The following is a 20,916-nucleotide window of genomic DNA, read 5'->3' as shown; positions in this document are numbered from 1 at the left end:
CTGACTGCCCGAAGCATTGCCTCTACCTCTGCCTCTTCCTCTACCAACCGGTTGTGAACCTCTGATAGCAGGACTCTGAATAGACCCTTCTGCAGTTGTAAGAGCTGGCCTAAATCTAGGGGCACTGGTATAGTCCTTAGCAAGATGGCCCTTACCTCCACAGTTAAAGCAGGCTCCTGTTGCCCAATAACATTCTCCCCCATGAATCTTGCCATAAGTCTCACAGGGGCGGGCAGGATATGAACCCCTGGTCGACTGCTGACCAGATCTAGGGGGTTTCTGTCTAGAGAATCTACCCCTTCCAAACCTTCCACCTCAACCTCTACTAGGTCCCCCAAATTTCTTCTTTTTTCCAAATGTCCCCCAAATGTCCCACTGGGACTTTGTTCAACTGATTTTTCACCTTTTTCTTTTTTTGATTTTTCAGTCTTCTCCGCTTTCTCTTTCACTAGTGTTGCTTCTAATTCAATTCTTTCTAGCTCAAGTGCTTGAGAGATGAGCTCAAAGAAGTTACTGTGTCTGAATCCCACTACTTGCATCCTCAAACTGGGCTTCAAACCAGTCTCAAATCTCTTGCACCTTTTCTTGCTGGTAGAAAGGAGACTCCCAGCATAATGGCTTAAGCGGGAGAACTCCCTCTCATATTCTGCCACTGATCGGTTGCCTTGCTTTAAACTCAGAAATTCTTGTAGTTTCTGATCCACCTATGCATCTGGGACGTATTTCTGCCTAAACTCTTTGATGAAGTCATCCCAGGTCAGTACTGGTGGTTCAGCCAAGCTGTGGGGGATGGTCTTCCACTAATCATACACATCCCCTTGCAGTAGCGATACTGAGTACTCGAATTTTAGTTCATCTTGACAGTGCAGCTTCTTGAACACTCTATCCATTCCTTCCAGCCATTGCTGTGCCTCTAAAGGGTCTACTATACCCTTAAATTCTGTGGCCCCATACTTCAACAGCTTGTCATACTGTCTGACTGGAGCTTGAGGTTGCACCACAGCAGTCTGAGGTAGAGCTTGAGCAGGCATACCCCCAGCCATCTGTTGAAACATTGCAGTCATCTGCTGTGTGAATTGTGTAGAAAACTGCGGCATTTGTGAAGCTGGTGCCACTGACCCACTGACATTTTGTAGAGCTGGGGCTTCCCCTTGTGCCTCAACTTCAACAGATTACTCAACAGAGCAATCCCTTTCTTCCATATCTATCTGGATTTAGGATATCTCGTCAACAAATAACACAAGGAGATTCCCTCCGTTAGTTCATATTCATGATGTAATACAATGTACGTAACAAATAAGGACATTGAGCAGTTGTACTTAGCAAGGAAAAGACACAAATTTACAAGTTAAAACATACTTTAAAAATTTACTCTGATATTACTAAAATATGTTACACCTTACCTCTCGGTAGAATACCTAATGAACTACCGAACTTCACCTAGCGATAACTCATTAAGTACCCTACAAGGGATTTTAAAATCATTTTCTTACTTTTTAGAAGTGGTGAGCATTTTCTTATAGGTATTAAAACATTTAATTAGAGTTTATAAACTATCTAAATTTTTTGTCCTTTTTCATTTTTTCGTAAATTTTAGAAAAATTTCGGCAAAGTGCCATCTGTATTTTGATAAAACAGTTCTTCAAATACCTGAAAAAAAACACTTCCAATGATTTATCTCATCAACTTCATCAAATCAATATCCATCACAATCAATTTCAACAACATCATTTCTCAAATTCCAAAAATTCAAATCAGTAATTTCCAATTCAAATAACATCCAAAATAGTACTAAGTAATTTCATTCAATTTAAAACAAAATACTTTCATTCATATTTCATTACAGTTAAACAAATTACACTCATCCAAAATTTATAGTAGAAAAATCCAACTAATATTATTACAAACTTTATACAACTGCTCATGACCATTTATATATGTATATACATTTACATACACAAATATAAACATTATATTTAGGGTATAAATTTATACCCGACAAAACTTCAGCAGAGGTAGCTTCAAGATCCTCAGCAGCTCATTCTGCTGCTCCTCTAGTCTCTATATCTCATGACAATAATACCATCACGAGTACTATGACTCAGTGGTGCACAACATACTAAAATAACCTTTATGCAGAATTTAAATCATACTTATTCAAAAATTGAACTGAATATGAGAAATAAATACAAAACATGATTTATATGCATTTAATCCAAACAATTTCATTTCGAAAGCCTCAAAACAAATTCCATAAAAACACACAGCTATATCATGTCATTCAAAACAATAATCATCTCAATAGCCAGAGGCTTATGAGAAGTCACATCACAAGGCTAGCTAGCTCAAATATATGGATATCCATTCAATTTCTTCTTCTACTGGCACACACCTCAACACTTCAGCCAAAGAAGGAATCAAAATTTGAAACTGATTTCCCCCACTAGTCATGCTAGTGAGACATTCAAATATATGGTCATGACACTGTGGTTTCAAAACTATTTTAACAATTTATCAAATATTTATTGCCATTTCAAACACATACAAATAAACTTTCAACAATTTAAGTCAAAAGCATAATAAACATTTCATGCACTTTGTAAATGAATTTTAAAGAATATTGATGTTGTTCACAAACCTTATATGAGTTGCCTCTTGGCCTTGACTCAATGCCTTAGGTTCTTTCCCGGTATTCTTTTTAACTGAAACACACAGTTTCACAGTGTTTCAGAATCACAATTTATCATAACTCCAAAAATAAATTCAAATCTACTTATACCTAGTTTTAATATGATAAACTTGATGTTCTTTAAAATTTGTATTTTGGGGTTACTATTCACAATACTATTCAAGTCAATTTGTTGACTTTCTAATGCTTAATAGGTATGGGAATTCTAATTTCACCAATATACCACATTTTGGTTACCTAATTTGTTGGTTTTGGTTGGTTTCTCAAAACTTAAGTCTTTTGGGCAAAATTTCAAATTTTCAGTTTTGGTGTCCTATTTTACACTGTTCCATTGGTCATGTTGCTGTTAGAATTTGGCTAAGTTTTCTTCATATAAATTGTTCCTTATTGTCTTAACTTTATTTTCCTTTTTGAATCACTCCAATTGGAGTTTTGTAACTCAAGTTATAGCCATTTGAACATAGCTGGCTAGATTGGTCTAACCCGGATTTTCTGGGCACTAATTTGGTTCTTGCAGTTTTAAGTTACTAATTTTGGGTGGCTAAATGACTTGGTTAAGAGCATAATTTGGACTTGTGTTCTTCATGAAAGTTGTAGGGCTATGTCTCATATTTCTACTGGTAAAATTTCAGGTCTGACCTGCCTAGCCCAAGTTATGGCCAAATGAATAAACACTGTTCATTTGGTCATTTTTGTACAAGTCAGATTACCTAATCCGGATTTGGCCAATTTGTTCACTATGCTATGGTCACTTTTTGGGCATGATTCCTAAATGAAAAATGTGTCATTTTGTGTCTAGTTTCATTCCCAATTGGCCTCACACCAATTGGGTTGGTAAATTTTCAGTTTTAGTCCCTGAAAGGGACCTTGGTCATGCTGCCTGCAGAATGGCCATATCCAATCCGAATTTCAATTTGGTTCTAACACTTCCTACACACCACAATTGGTCTTACATGACCATTTTTCAACTCAAACAAGGTCAAACCCATCATTTGGCTAATTCTTACATTTTTATCTCCCAAACCCTAGGTCCAAAACCCTAACTTCTATGTTTAGCTCATTTGTTGAATTCTAAATGCATATTTAGTATTTATACACTCATTCCCACTTAACTACTTCATAATTTGCATCCAAATTACCCATTTCAATCTTAACCTACTGCTGTCCGAATTCATATATAATCCCTCAACAATTGTTTTCTTTTCATTTAAGTTAAAATCTAAGCTAAAGTAACTCAAAACATGTATTTTTAACCATTAAATTTCAATTTAATGCTTACCTCAACTTGGAGTTTCCTCTTCCTCAATTCCTTCCTTTTCCTCTTTTCTTTTCTTGCTCAAACTTCTTTTCAAGTGAAATTAACAAGGTTTAATAATGGTAAGTAAGGTTTCTATGGTGAGATTTAGGGTTTGATCAAGCTCAAAATGAGCTTTAATGGAGTTTTTCTAAGGGTGAAGTGAGGGAGAGAGAGAGCCGGCTGGTTTTGGGAGGAAGATGGAATTGTTTTCTTTTTTTTTTTATATATCATTTTAGTGTTTTATTTTATGTATTTGAATTGGTCAAAACTTGTAAAAAATTAAAAATAATTTTGACATCATGATGATGTCATCCAAGTGATGTAAACAACCTTTTTCTTTTCTTTTCTTTTCTTTTTTCCATTTATTTTTCTTTAGTTCTTTAATTTAATTCTTAGTCCAAAAATTTTCTTTTCTCTGATTTTATTGGATAGTTAGGTCAAGAGTCAGCTCTAGGGGTGGATTGACCAAATTATCCCTCGCCGGTTCAATCCAGTTTGCTAGTTATTTGATATTTCTTCTGGATCCCTGACCTAATTATTTGACTGGCTTAACAATTCTTTTTCGTGATTTTCTCTTTTACACTGTGTTCGCAATAGTCCTAAGGACCGCGGCGTCACATTTTACGGTTCGAAATTTGAGTTTAAATCGACCTCGCAATCCTTCCCGAGAAGGTCACCCATCGCTGTGACTCTCGGCTTATTTAACTTCTTATGTTCTATTTTTCTTATTTATACTTAACCATTTGATAATTACTAATTATTTATTTTCAGGGCTTATCTAGTTGTCTCAGATATGGTTCTAATCCCCTTAATTATCTGGACCAACATCGATCACCAGAACAGTGAAATATACCAGGCTATGCAAATAGGGGTGTTACATAGATGAGATGCGAGAAGGAGTCAATAGAAAGTTAGAGCTTTGGAGAAGTACTCTAGAGTCAAAGGGCTTTAAGTTAAGTAGAACGAAGATAGAATACATGCATTGCAAGTTCAGTGAAGAACAAACTGGTGATAAGGAAGGAGTTAGTTTGGATGGAGTGGTACTATCCCAAAGTAATCACTTTAAATATCTCAGCTCAGTCCTTCAAGTAAATGGGGATTGTGAGGGGGATGTGAGGAGGATGTCAGTCATTGGATTAAAGTCGGATGGTTAAAGTGGAGACGTGCCACGGGAGTTTTATGTGATCGCAAGATTCTCAATAAGTTGAAAGAAAAATTTTACCGTACAGCCATACGACCGGCTATATTATATGGTAGTGAGTGTTAGGCACTGAAGGAGTCATATGCGTATAAGATAAGAGTTACAGAGATGAAAATATTAAGATGGATGAGTGGCCATATTAGACTAGATAAAGTCCGTAATAAGAGTATTAGAGAAAAGGTAGAAGTGGTGCCAATTGAGGATAGTTGAGAGAAGGGAGATTGAGGTGATTTGGTCATATAAAGCGTAGACATACGGAGGCTCCAGTTAGATAAGTAGAGCACATTAGGTTAGAGGATAGAAAGAAAAAAAAGGATAGACCTAAATTGACTTGGAGGAGAGTAGTACAACATGACCTAAAAGCACTACATATTTATGAGGATTTAACACAAAATCGTTTAGAGTAGAGAAAGCAAATCCATATAGCCGACCCCAAATTTTTGGAATAAAGGTTTAGTTGAGTTGAGTTGAGTTAAGTAAAATATGTCTTAATAAATTTTTTTTCTTTATAAGTTTTTGAACTAATTCTAATTAGAAGTAAAATACAATTATGTTAATTTAGTATTGTGGTAATGAAGTATTAAATTTAATTGATTATTGAAAATATTATTATTATAATATTATTATATTATATATAGAAATTAATAAAAAATAACATATAAAAAAAATTATGAATACATACAAATAGTATAAATTGTAACACCTCTAAGTTCGGTAGTGCGTTCTACTGTTCCGGTGATCAGTGTTGTCCGGACAGCTAGGATGCCTAGAACTACACTTCGATATGAGTGAGAAGACATAAAATAATGAAATACAAGAAAAGAAAATACAAGAAAAATAAAGGAAAAATAATAGCAAAAAAATGTGATCAAGTTAAGCGAGCCGGGAATCCTAGCGATGGGTGACCGCACCGGGAAGTCACGGCGTGGACCGTTGACTAGCCCTGGATCATGGAACCCTGGAAAACATTTTAGGAATTAAATTGTCCCTTATTGAAGAATAAATATAATTAGAAAGATCTAAAAAATATTTAAATAATTAGTACAAAGAAAAGTGAGAAATCGAAAATGCATAAACCCGGTGTTACCGAAAAATCGGGAATGCAACCCGAACAGGGGCATTATGGTCATTTGACACCCCGAATTGTCTTTTGACCTAAATGTCCATTAAAAATAAATAATATTACACTTAGAAAATAAAATGAAAAATTAATTTGGTGGTACCTAAAGTAAATAGCAACAATTATGGGTTTAATGTGGAATAAGTGAAAGTTAAACATAAAATATGATTTAACCTAAGTAAGTGGACCACTAAAGGAATAAATTAAAGATAATGGGGCAGGTGTACACTCATTTTATCATTTCCAATTCATCTTCCTCATTTGCATTCAAACTTGCCAAATTGAAGGAAAGGAGAAAACCTCCATGGGCGTGTTCATGCAACCTTCATCCACTCCCTCATTTCACCTCTAAACACTTAGATAGCTTCATGAAAAATTGTCTACACATCACAAGGAAGAGTTTGATACCAAATTTAAGAAGTTTAATCAAGGTTTAACAAGTTCCAACTATAAGGTAAGTTAGCATTTTTGAAGATAGCTTTGTTAAACTTTGTGTGCATGTTATGGGTGTTGAATTTGTGAAGAAAATTTTTAAGTTTGAAGAGTTATTGAGATGTTCATTTTGGACAGCCATGGAGTCATGTAATTGATGAAATAATTGTGCATATATTTGATGAGAAATGTTATTGGTTATGGTGAATTAATATCCTAATAAATTACTTCATATGTATATAGTGATTTTTGCACTTAGATGGAAATTGATGAATTGTGGGATACTTTGGTGTTGAGGAAATTTTCGGCAGCCTTGAGATTCTTGGATAAATGTATATGTTCATGAAGGTATTGGCAGAATATTGACCTTGAGAATTGAGGGATATGTGTAAAGATTGATTGTGTAAAGTGTATGTAAGAATTAGTGATGTTTAGGTGTGTATGTGATTGTATTTAGACTTTGTAAATGTGAGCTTTAATTGGTGTATTAAGGATGTTTGTAATATGCCCAAAGTGATGTTAATGTAAAGTGGGATATGGTTTTGGTAATGAACCAAAACAGAAAGGGTAAGGGAAGTGGACATATAGTAATGTAAGTGGACATATAGTAATGTAAGTGTGTAATTGATGTATGTTTAAGTAAGGTAGTTAAGGGCAGTATGCATTTTAGTCAATAACTTTAAATGTGTAACCTCAATTGGTATGAGACCAATTGGAGGTGAAACTAGGCACAAAATGTGCCAACTTTCATTGAGAAAGCATACCAAAATTCTGCTTGCAAGGTGACATAAGAAAATGACCAATTCGGATTAAGTGCAATTGAAACCTGAAAACTGACCAATTGGGCAGCAGTTAGTGTTTAGGCCATAACTCACTCAAAACAGGTCCAATTGACCTGAAATTTTAACCATGAATAGTTAAGACCCATACCTACAAGTCTTATGAAGACACCAAAGCCCAGAAATGACCAGAAGTAAGTCAAAAAGCTTGCACAAGTTCGGGTCCAAAAACTGGCCGAACCAAAGTTGACCAAATTGACCTAAAATTGACCTAATTTGATGCCATTTGACCAGCAATAGTATAATGACCATAACTTGGTCTACTTAACTCGGATTGACCTGAAATTTTGCCCCTCGTGCAATAAGACATAGATCTACAAGTTTGTAGTTTTGACCGAAACCCGAAAATCGAGGGAAATAGATCGTCCGGCAAGGTTAAACTAGTATCCCGAAATCCAGCAATTTGCAATGAAATGCAAGAAAACGCAATATACATAGAATTGAGTTTGGTATCATGTACCAATCCTAAAATATTATCGAATGTGACATATTAAGGACACCAAAACCTAATTTACCTAAAACGCATCGAGGGTCGGTATATTAGGTGATTAAGCAAATAAAGGTATTCAGTGAATAATTGAGTTCAGTGAATTACTTATCGAACATTATCGTTAGAGGCAAATTAATGTAGTACTGAAACACTTCAAATTGTGTTTCTCAGTTAACAAGGACTCAGCAAAAGGGAAAGAAATACTGAGTCAAGACCAGGAGACAAATATCAGAGGTTTGTGCACAACAACTATTTCTTTTGAAATTTTCAATTGAAATGAATTATGACTATTTGTACATTATTGTTTTAAATCGTGGAAATGTGTTTGAATGAATATTTATTGCTTGAAAAGCACTGTAAATGGTTTGAAATTGTGAGAAATTGTTTGAATGATATTGATGGATACTTATTGATTGAAAAGCATTGGAAATGGTTTGAAACCACAGCTATCATGTATATTGATTGTATTCCTCGCTAGCTTGTCTAGTGGGACGAATTGAATTCCCTCTCCGTCAAGTGTTGAGGTGTGTGCCTGTTGAGGACGAATTGGATGAGTACTCATATTTTTGCTAGCTAGCTATGTTATTCCTCATTAGTCATCGACTTTTGGGACGAATTGAATACCTCATTAGCCATCGGCTTTTGGGACGAATTGATCTTTGAAACATAATTAAGCTGTGTGTGATTTATTGATATGTATTGTGAGATTGTGAAATGAATTTAAACTCTTATTGACATATACTGTCTTTTGAATTCAACCATGATCTGGCTTATTGAAATTATTGTGATATTGAGAAATGGAGTTTAAATTCTGTTTGACAATTATTGTCTTGAAATTAACTATGGTTTTAAGTATCCACTATTTACATGACTTATGAATTGTGATTTAAATTGTTTTGGTTAATGTTGTGCACCACTGAGACATTGTCTCAGCGATAGCTTTTTATTGCTGTCGCAGGTAGACAGACCGACAGGGTAGCAGATTAGGCTGCTAGTACCTCCAGCGAGAGACTACCGGGTATAACGAGTATACCAGTATTTTGTATTTTGTAATGTAATGTATGTTCACTGTATGTACATATTGTTTTTGGTTTTGAGCAGTTGTAAATAAAAAAATTGTACATTGAAGTTATAAAATAATTATGAGTTATTTTGACTTGTAAAATTGTATTATATTTTCTCTATCTCAGCCCTTGAAAAATTACTGTGAAATTGACTTGAGAACTGTGTTGGGTTGAGAAAAATGTTGAAGCTGAGATTTGGAAATTTATTGAAGTGCTTTTTACAGGTTTTCTGAAGAACTGTTTTATCCAAAATACAGATGGCACTCTGCCAAAATTTTTACAGAAATTTCAAATAATTCAAATGTGTTAGTTCTATCACTTCAGTTCAAAAAGGTTTTTAACACCTGTAAATAGTGCTCACCACTGTAAAAGGAGTAAGAAAAGTTTTTAAAATCGCTTGTAGTGTATTTAATGGGTTATCAGTAGATGGAGTTGGTAATTCATTAGGTATACTACGGGATCATGTTATGCCTTACAGAGGGGTAGGGTGTAACATAAATAACATGTAACACACGTTAAACAAATTAATACAAGTAAGAGTCTATGAAAGTTTTTTTAGTAATTTTAATTATTTTCCTATTAATACATTTATATATCTATAGATCTAAATATTTTATTACTTATTTTTTAATATATATATTTGCAACCATAAAAATTCACAAACTTTGCATTGTATAACTACTTTAGTAATTATCGTCTTAGATTTTCAGATTTGTCAATGAGGCTGATGAATTTGGGTTGGGAAGGAATTGAAAGAGGTTGATGAATATCTTAACCAATAATAAATTAACTCATTTAAGAAAACTGGTTAAATACCCTATTTATATTCAACATTAGAAAATACACTCTATTGAAATCACTCATTTCGTATTCTATATGATTTCATATAAGGAGAAGACTACATTAGAAAATTTTTGACAAAAGAATAGCAAACAGATTAGTGGTCCCTTTTTCACATAAAAATATGTTTATTTTTATTTTCGCATACTTTAAAAATAATTACAAAATTAAAGCTATTTTAGGTACAATTTTATTAAATAATAATTTTTAATTTATAAAATCAAAATATTCATATCCTCATATTATATTTATAGTATTTTATTTATAATATTTTAATTAATCTAAGTAATACATTTCAATAATTTTATTTCTTTATAACTTTTTGAACCAACTTAATTAAGAGTAAAATACAGTTATGTAATTTAGTATTGTAATAATGAAGTATAAAATTTAATTTGCAGTTGGTAATATTATCATTATAATAATATTATATTATAAATGAAAAATTAATAAAAAATTACATATAAAAAAATCATGAATTTTTACGATAAATACAAAAAACATGCAACTCACGTTAAAAACGAAACTAATACTGGTAAGAGTCTATGAAAGGTTTTTAGTAATTTTAATTATTTCCCTATTAAAACATTTATATATTTATATATTATAAATATTTTATTATATATATATATGTGTGTTAAATCACAATCTTTGCATTGTATGACTCTTAGTAATTATAGTTTTCATATTATATTTATTTTATTCAACTATATAACCTATTAACCTTTCACAATCTAATTTCTCTATATAAAAGTTTCTTGAGATATTGGAAAAAATAAATAATTATAATTACTTTAATAACTTGGTACTGGGATACAAGTTGGAGACTTTTGCTGTACAAGAAGCTCAGGCAAAGATGGTGTGTTTGAGTTTTCAATAACAAAATTTAAAAATTTTTTAGTTGCCTAATAACAAAAACTGTTATGGAAATGCCAACGATTTGTAATATTATGCATATCTAATACATTTGATTGTAGTGATATAAATTTAAAATAATAAAATAAAAATAATTATTTTAAATTTAATTTTTTAATTTGTTATTAATATATAAAATTCAGATAAATTTAAATTTATTTTTATTTAAAATATTGAAACAATATATTTAACTCAAATTTAAATCTATAGGGTTAAATCCCTCCATCCAATCCAAACATAGCATTGTAAATTTAGACTCTTAAGTATATCCTTAAGCCATATTCATTATTTGTGTATTCTAGTACACATCGGATTGGACAGCGTTCTTCCGCTAATTTTCTTTTGCTAATACCTCCTCTCCACCCATACTCACCCACTTCCTAAAATTGCTATCTTGAATTTTCTTTAATTCTCTTTTTTGTTTTTTAAATTAATTTCTTTATGCACAGCTTCAGAGGTTAAGAAGGTGAAATCATGGCCCCTGTTGCTACGTTGGAACATATTTTCATCTTAGATTTTCAGATTTGTCAATGAGGTTGATGAATTTGGGTTTGGAAGGAATTGAATGCGATTGAGGGATTTCTTGATGGCAAAAATGCAGAGAGAGAAAGAAATAAAGCGTAGACACAAGACTAGCTTGATCGTCAACTAGAAAAATTTGATAATCAAATTTATGGTCTCTTTGAATTTTTTTTAAAATTTGGAAATTAGGTTTATGATCAGCACGGTTCATCTTTAAAAATTGAAAATTAAAAAAAAAAAATTTAATGGACTCAATTGTAAACTAAAACTTTTAATTATAGATATTTATATATAATACTTTTTTTTAAGAACACGTGTGACACATTGTTTATACCCGTTATACATGTATGTGATTTAATTTTTCATATACATAATTTTTATTATCTTTTTATATATGATATAATGTTATCATAATAAATTGATTTTCAATAATTAATTAAATTTATTTATTCATTGTCATGATACCGAATTATATTATTATATTTTATTATTTATTAAAGTTAATTTGTATTTTTTAAAATGTTTAATTCATTTAGTTTGTCAATCATATATATATATATATAAACAAATTATCCTCTTTGGTTTTATTATTTATGTAGTTTATGATTTATTTTGTTCTACTATTTACATATATTTATATAATCATTTAGGATTAAACATATTCTTGTACTATTGTTAGCAACAAATGTATTATGTTATTTTTATAAATAGTATTAGTAATTTCTTATCTATAGTAAACTAATTATAATAAAACTCTAATTTTTTATATATTTTTATATTTTTTTAAAAAAAAAGGAATACTAATGTAACCTATTAAATGATCAATACCAATTATTTTTTAAGTTTTCATGTTAATCTTTAACATAAAAAATACAAATCAATTTTAGTTAGAAGTAAAATAATCCTTCTCAATCTATTAATTAATTAGTTTAGGGGTTTTTTTTTTTTAATTTTAAAATATTTATATTTTACTTAAGATATATTAATTTAATTTAATTCTTTTAGATAATAAATTTAATTTAATTTAATTCTTTTAGATAATAAAAATAAAGAGAAAGTCAAGTAAGATTAATTTAATTTAATTCTTTTAGACAATAAATGGTTAGAGGAGAGTGGAAAACTTTTTAAAATTTTTTTATCATTAATTAAGTTTAAAATTAAAGTCCAACCACATTAAAATTAATATTAAATTATAATATTTCAGCTTGCTTTAATTTATTATTAAATTATAATATTTCAATTTTTTTCTATTTCTAATTACATTTTTATTAATTTTTTTTTTGCATACTTTAATCGTAAGCCAAATATTTTGTAAAAAAAAAAAAAAGAACTTAAGCCGATTATATGATAATCTTTCATGGTTTTCTAATTATAATATACTTGTATTCTTATGTAATAAAAAATATAAAATTCGAATGAAAGACCATCAATATTCTCGATTGCATTCGCGTGTATGATTACATAAATGAATTCACACTACAATATATGACGCTTGCAATCCTGGAATATCATATCTAAAAGTGAAATTAAATGTTTTAGCCGCATAAAATTTTCTTCTAGTGAGAAGCGGCATGGTTAAAAATTAGACACAAAATTTACATCTTTTCTGGTTAAAAATTATTTGTTTTTTTATAAAATTTTATTTTCAATTATAATAAAAACTTAATGAAATAGAATTTAAGTATAAATAGGACTAAAAATTTTAAATTTATATAAATTTTAAAATTAATTTAAATAATAAAAATTTTGAATAATTTAATTTTTAATAACCAATTATTTTTTTTAATAATAACCAAATATATTGATTCCTTTATTGTTATAATACTAAATCATCATAAGTATTTTTAGTAATCCTAATGTTCCCTCTACTTCCCACTTCTAAAGATAAAGAAATATTTACACCTAACGCAATTGTAATATTATGTTACTTAACTATATTTTTTTACAATTATGTTAATAATTATTGGCAATGAATCCAAATATTACAATGATTACATTTTAGTATGATATAGATCATAAAAAATAAAAATTGATTAAAAATTTTTTGCAAGAGTTTCATACGAATTTTTTTAAGAAAACATGGATTTTTTTAATCAAGTCTTTTTTTATAAAATATTATTTTAAATTAAAAAAGTTAAATAAAAGCATATTATGAATTTTAAATTTATAATAAATTTAAATATAATTATCATTTTCAAATAATAAATAAATTAATTAAAATAATATTTTTATTAGTATGAGAATAACTGTTAAAATTGATTAAAAAAAATATTGACTAATATAAATAATATATGCAAATATTTGAGTTGTTTTTATCAATTAAATAATAAAAATAGGTTAATTGCTTAAATTAAAACTAATGTTAAAGTTTGAGATTAAATTGATAAAATTAAAAGGTTTAGCCAAAATTTATAAAGGCTTTAATTTTTTTTAATTATTTTGTCATTAAATAATAATATAAATTTTATATAAATAGATAAAAATTTGAAATGAATTTGATATTATGATTTTTTTATTATATTTTAATATAAAATTAAAATTTATTATCATTTTAAATAATTAATTATTCAAATAAAATCTAAATAAGTTTTATGAATAGTATTTTTTAAAACTTTTTTAATATATTTATAAATTATAATTGATGTAAAGAATAAAAATAATTTGAAAATAGAATTAATTAATAAAAAAATTCTACAATTTTTTTAATTTTCTTTAAAACTTTTGTTGATTTTATTGAAATTGTAATTAGTGTTAGTTTTATTCTATTTGCCTAAATTGGTTAAAAAAAATGTAATTATAATAATTTCATTAAAGTTTTCAAAAAAATTATTTTTTAATTTATTATATTGAATAATAATTTGAGTGTAGCATCCTCATTTTAGCTAGTCCGTACAGTCTACTGTTCCGGTGACTAATGTCGGTCCGGACAGATAGAACTCCCAAAAAACTATTTAAACTAAAGCGAGGAACCATAATTAACTCAAATATTAATAAGAAAAATTTAGGAAAAATTTTAGAAATAAAATACAACTAAGTTAAATAAGCCGGTGCCCTAGCGATGGGTAACCTAGTGAGAAGTTGTGGTTCTCGCAACTAGGAGCCCTAGACCAGGGGAAAAAATTATAAAATAATTTTTGGGACTCCAGAGAAGGGTCATTGAGGTTCTTATGGCATTAGAATGCCAAGAAAATACTTAAAACAAATTTTCAATCGGTACAGACTATTTTAGCCCGTTAAGCTAAACGGAGGGTATTTTAGTCATTTCGTCTTCAGAGATAATTTTTGGCCAACTTGTCCAGTTAAATAAATAATTTATATAACATAAAATATGAATAAATATTGCTAAAAATTTAATTGAAATTAAATAGACAAGAAATGGAGAAAAAAATAAAAGAAAATAGCATTATGACATCATAATGATGTCATTAAAGTTCTCCCAACTTATCCCATATGGACACATAGCATAAATTTATTTAAAATAGACTTAATGGGCTGAAATGGAAGAAAAATCAGAATTCTCACCCTTCTTCTTTTCCTTGCCGTAAACCATTCCTTCCCTAACCACCATGAACAAGCTTTTTCAAGCTTGATTTTCCCTAGCTTTCTTCCACTAAAAACCCTAATTGTCAACACAAAAACTTGCTCTTTTATCTTGGTGAAGCTTTTGGGAGCAAAAAGAATTAAAAAGAAAGAGTTCTTACAAGCTTTGGATTAGCTCCCTAAGAGGTTAGTGACTTAAACTTATGTTTCTCTTCAAATTTATGTTGAATAAGTATAATTGAGTGCAAAATTGCAAAGAAATTTGCTAAATATCTTGTGTATGTCCATCCCAAAATTGGGCAGCCTTGAACCTAGTAGAGTTTTGAAGATTTCTTAGAGTTAAATTGTAATTTGGCTGCCTTTAATATTAATACAATACTTAGGACAATGGAAGGTATGTAAATGCATGAATGGTAATGTGTGAGTAAGGGTTTCGGGTGGAAAATGAGAACTTGACCATGTGATGATGAAAATAGGTTTTAATGGTCAATTGATGACTCTTTAGTTCTGTTTAAATAAAAAATGAAGTGTGTTGAGTGATGGGATTTGGATTTGGTGTGGCTGCCCTAGGTGACCTGTAGAATTGGACATGAGTCCAGCAGGTTTAGGTAGCCATAACTTGAATTGTAGAGGTTCAATTGGTGCAAGGCCAATTGGACATGAAACTAGACACATAATGGCACAACTTTGGTGAAGAAATCATGCCCATAAAACCAAACCAAGTGGACTAAAAGCTTGCCCTAATCTGGGTGACCTGCAGTCTGCTTGGGCAAAATGACCAAATGAACAGTGTTTGGTCATTTGGCTATAAATCAGTGTAGAAATGTCCAATTGACCTGAAATTTTACCAACAACAATCTGAGATATAGACCAACAACTTTCATGAAGAAACCTTACCCAAATTATGACCAGAACCTATTCAACAAGTGAGTTGCATTCACTGTTCATTACACTATAGATATGGTCAGTCTAGAAATTCTGGACAGAATTTTAATTCGGCCAGTTGTGGTTTTTGGATTATAACTTGAGCTACAAAACTCCAAATGGAGTGATTCAAAAAAGGAAATGCAACTAGACAAAATAAGGAACAACTTTCATGTTGATCAATTTGCCAAATTCCCACTGCAAAATTGACCAATGGAATAGTAAAGACAAAGCATAAAAAGTGAAAATTCTGCCCAACTAACATTAAGCTTAGAAATGGTATTGGCAACCAATACCAACAAATTTTGAATGCAAAATGTGGTATGTTGATGATATTAGAACCAATGTACCTATTGCCTATGCAAAAGTCAACATTTTTGTTGACCAATGAATGGAATAGTAACACTAAAACTTAAATTCTAAAAATTGTGAAACTTAAAAGTGTGAAATGCCCTAGTATACCTAACAAGATTGGTTTGGATAGCTTGGCATGCCAATAGGGTTCTGTTAGCGATCGCATATGGCTTCATGCCATTCTGTGTTTCATGGCTTTCCATGCCATTCTGTGACATAATAGCCTTTGGCTATGTTATTTGAGTTGATATACTTGAGTTTTAACCCTGACAATTATTATAGCTTATTAGCTGTTCTGTTGCACACCGGGAGACACAATGTGACCGATGGTGTGATGGTCCGAGGTACTTAGTACCCAGTGCCAGTTTACCCATTTATCCAATCCAGTCGACTAGTATAGGTTACTCGGGCAATGATAATAAATTTTACTAAATTTTAATTGAATAATACTGCAAATAATATTAAAAATTAAGTCTACCAAAAATGTAAACACACATTCTGCATATTTATTTTATTTTATTTCATTTCATTTTATTTTATTTTATTTTATATTGTCACCACTAAGCAGAATTGCTTAGCGCGTCGCTTTTGCCACGCGCAGGTACTGGAGACCTAGCTGGTGAGCCCAGCAGACATTAGACCGGGTGAGCCTTTAGATTTGCATCCAGAGTCCCGAGTGCATATGGTAGGACATAGGATTTTGGGAGCATTTTGTATTTTGGCATTTTGTATTAGTTTGGATTGTAACTATAAACTCCTGTAATTATGTATTAATGTACATATATGAAATTTCATATTATTGAAATTTTCTGCATAATGTATGTTGATAACTGAAATATTGAGAACTATTTATGAATATGCAGAAAAGTTTTGAAAATAGTATTGTGATTTTGAGATTGACTTGAAATGTGTATAATGGAGTTTGGATTTGGAAATTATATTGGAAGTGTTTTTAAACAGGTTCAGAAGAACTGTTTTTCCAATTTACAGCCGACACTCTGCCGGATTTTCTATAAAATTTGCGAAAAAATTCAGATTTATCAAAATTGAAAATAAATGAATAAAAAGGGATAAATTATAATAGAAACATAAATTGGTGCTCCGGCACACTGAGTGGCATAACTTGCTCGGCTACACTATAGACGGGTAAGGGGTGTCACATTTAGTGGTATTAGAGCATCAGTTTAGGCGTTGCTGGGCTTAGATAGAGTGCATACCATTGCATTGCATTTGTAAGTGTTGAGGTGACACTGATGCAGATCTGTTTGTTTTCTTATTTTGAATAGGATATGGATCCTGCTTCGCAAAGAGCAGTTGATGAAGAGGTGGAGAGTCGTGCTCCACCAAGGGCTGAATCTGGGGCAGGGAAGAATCTGCTTCACTAGCAGCTGAGGCACCTGCCCAACCTCTTTGCAGTATTTCAGCAAATGACTGAATTCTACCGGCAAATGATGGGGGCAATCCCACCACCACAACCATAGCCACAACCTCCACGGCACTACGTAAATCTCATCCGGAAAAAGAAAGCTGAAAGCATGGGGCTGTGGACTTCTTTGGGAAGAGGGAGGATGATCCCATGACCGTAGAAAACTGGTTGGATAGAACAATTAGAGTGCTGAACCAGCTAAACTGCACCCCCGAGCAGAACCTGGTGGATATTGTGTCCCTACTTCAGGATGATGCATATCAGTGGTGGGACACAGTAACCAGTGAGGTGCAACCTGAACGGATCACTTGAGAATTCTTCCTCACAGAGTTCAGGAAGAAATATGTGAACAAAGTGTATCTAGAAGAGCGCAGAAGAGCATTTATCAGTCTGAGACAGAGACAATTGTCAGTGGTTGAGTATGAGCGTGAATTTGTCAGATTGAGCCGATATGGGAGGGAGATAGTCCCTACAGAGGTAGAGAGGTGCATAAGGTTTGAAGAAGGGCTCAATGACAACATCAAAGTCATGATCACAGCATTGGAGATTACTGATTTTGCTAAGCTAGTAGATGTTGCATCAAAAGTTGAAAGGGTCAGAATCAATGAACAAAATAGAAGGGAAAGACAGCAGAAGAGGGGTCCGGGTCAGTCCAGTACATTTTCTGCTCCCAGTAAGAAGAGTAAGGGTCCTCCTGCTCAGAGTTTAGGACCACCACAGGGTCAAGGTCAGTTTCAGGGGCCCAGACCATAGTTTACACCTAGGAGAGGCCAGTCCACACCATCAATGAGCAGCTCTCTAGGGACGGTGTTTAGGGGACCAGCCCCAGCATCTTCTGCCTGTCAGTACTGCCAGAAGTGGCATAAGGGAGAATGTTGGCGAGTGACCGGTGCATGCTTACGGTGTGGATCTACAGAACACCAGATCAAGAATTGTCCGAAGAGGACCACTACAGTTGCTCCAACACAAACTGACAGACCTGCTCCTGCACCACAAAGGGGTAGGAAGCCTGGTAAACCTGAGGCAGCTGGTCCATCACTGAGGCCTGCATCTGAGTCAGCTGAGAGGCCAGATACTAGAATACCAGCCAGGGCCTATGCCATCAGAGCTTAGGAGGAGCAAGATGCCCCAGATGTCATCAGGGGTACGTTTTCCCTCTACAACACTTCTGTGCATGCATTGGTAGATCCAGGATACACTCATTCCTACATTTGCATCAAACTACCCATAGAGAGGGGAGTTCCAGTAGAGGAGAGTGATCAAGACATTCTGGTCACAAATCCATTAGGCCACAGTGTGGTAGTGAATAAGGTGTGTAAAGGTTGCCCGTTGAGGATTTAGGAGTATGAATTCTCGGCAGACCTAATTGAGTTGCCCTTCCACGAGTTTGACGTGATTTTGGGAATGGACTGGTTGTCACGTCATCAGGCAATAGTTAATTGCAAATTGAAGAGAATTTCTCTGAAAACTTCTGAGGGTAATGAGATCACTGTTGTGGGTGAAAGGACAGATTTCCTGTCCAATGTTATCTCAGCCACAGTTGCAAGAAGATTGATGAAAAAAGGTTGTGAAGCTTACCTAGTACATGTGGTTAATACTAGGCAGGCTAAGCCGAACCTATGTGATATACCCACAGTAAGAGACTTCCCAGATGTATTTCCTGAAGAGTTGCCTAGTTTACCACTAGAAAGGGAAGTCGAGTTTGCTATTGAGGTAATGCCGGGTACAGCACCCATTTCTATTGCTCCTTATAGGATGGCACCCACTGAATTGAGGGAGTTGAAAACTGTCATGACCCAACCTATGGGCCGGACCGGCACTAGGACCTGGGCCAGCTTAAAGCCCCCGAGGCCCGTAGTAAGCCTAACTATTCCTCAAATCCATAACCAGGCCCACAATTTAGGCCCAATATGCATATAAGATAATTTAAATCAAACTGTTATAATTTCATTTCGGGCCAACTTAGCCCAGAAATTTTCAGAAACTAAAATCAGGGGAGCCCAGCTCAACCCTGTTACCTCATTTACAAACTGTTTAAATACCATACAAATCTTCATTTATTAATCTCAAAAATTTAAATTAACACAATTTCTAACAAGGTCCACACTATTACTAACACATGCGGAGTTCTAGATTTTAAATTTAGAAAAGATAGTAAAACAATTAAATAATCGACGTTAAACCTGCGAGGAAGAAAACAGGTTGCTCTGTAAAATAACTCCTCCTGTGGCCTGGAAAAATATTGAACAGGAGTGAGCGTTCGACTCAGAGAGTAAAATATCAATTTTAACCATAATCTCTATAACTATCTAAAACTAATGCACCCTGTAGAGTGAAATGCAACATCAACAATAATTTCACATCATATTAGCAAAAAGGTAATTTGGAGCACTCACACACCCAGTAATATCAATCATAATATATATGGGAGCTGATCCCCTATACAGCTCTCTTAAATCCAACCTGTGCCAGTGAAGAACTCAGGCCGGACTTTCACTTAATAAACCAAATTGGGGTCCCAGCGAAGAACTCAAGCCGTGACTACCCCCGAAGGACCGGGTCCCAGCGAAGATCTCAAGCCGTGTCTACCCATCCTATCCATAGTCCACACCACATCACACGCACGCCAACGCACGCACACTGCTCCAAATTACCACAACAACATCCATGGCACTTTAACAGTTATGAATGAAACATAAATCGTGCCTAGAGTTTAACTACATAGATATATGCATATAAGTGATGCATGGGCATGCTTGAACATATAATAATATCGAAATTACAATTAAAATTAATATTTTACTCACAGTACACCAATGACTATTGTGGCTGCTGGATGCAGAAAAATAGCTGACCTCGATCACCTAATAATTAAATTATAAATTATTAGTACTAAGTTAGAATAAAACTCTAAAAAGGCAATAGACAGCCTAATTTATGCCGGAAATCCGGCAGAGTTTCCTCTATACCTGGGACCTATCCAACCTGTAAAAAGGCTCAAATAACACTTCTAGATTCTCAATTTCCACAATCACATCTCATCAATATTATATGGCCTCTCCTGGGCCCACCAAACCAAGCAATACTCAAAACCTTAAAAATTACGTTTTAGTCCCTATAACTGACATTTTGTAAAAATCCACTCAAACATGCTCTAAAAATTCTAAAATTTTGTCCCACAGTCCTTAATAATATTATAAGGCTATTGCAAAATGAATTGTAATTTTCTAATTACCCATGAATATTTTATTCAAGAATTTTAC

At 32.5% G+C, this 20,916-nt stretch overlaps 1 long non-coding RNA gene across 1 annotated transcript; it reads right to left on the bottom strand.

The window, feature by feature from the left end:
• Positions 1–19,578: 19,578 nt before the first annotated feature.
• LOC131179108 (uncharacterized) lies at positions 19,579–20,529 on the bottom strand. Its single transcript, XR_009148085.1, has 2 exons — positions 20,461–20,529; positions 19,579–19,884 (listed from the first exon to the last, which is right to left on the bottom strand). It is a non-coding gene; the product is annotated as an uncharacterized LOC131179108 (long non-coding RNA).
• Between the last annotated feature and the right edge of the window lie 387 nt (positions 20,530–20,916).

This window comes from Hevea brasiliensis, chromosome 1, assembly GCF_030052815.1.
Source record: "Hevea brasiliensis isolate MT/VB/25A 57/8 chromosome 1, ASM3005281v1, whole genome shotgun sequence".
In the NCBI taxonomy this organism is placed as follows: Eukaryota; Viridiplantae; Streptophyta; class Magnoliopsida; order Malpighiales; family Euphorbiaceae; genus Hevea; species Hevea brasiliensis.
This window is presented reverse-complemented; position numbering and strand designations above follow the sequence as displayed.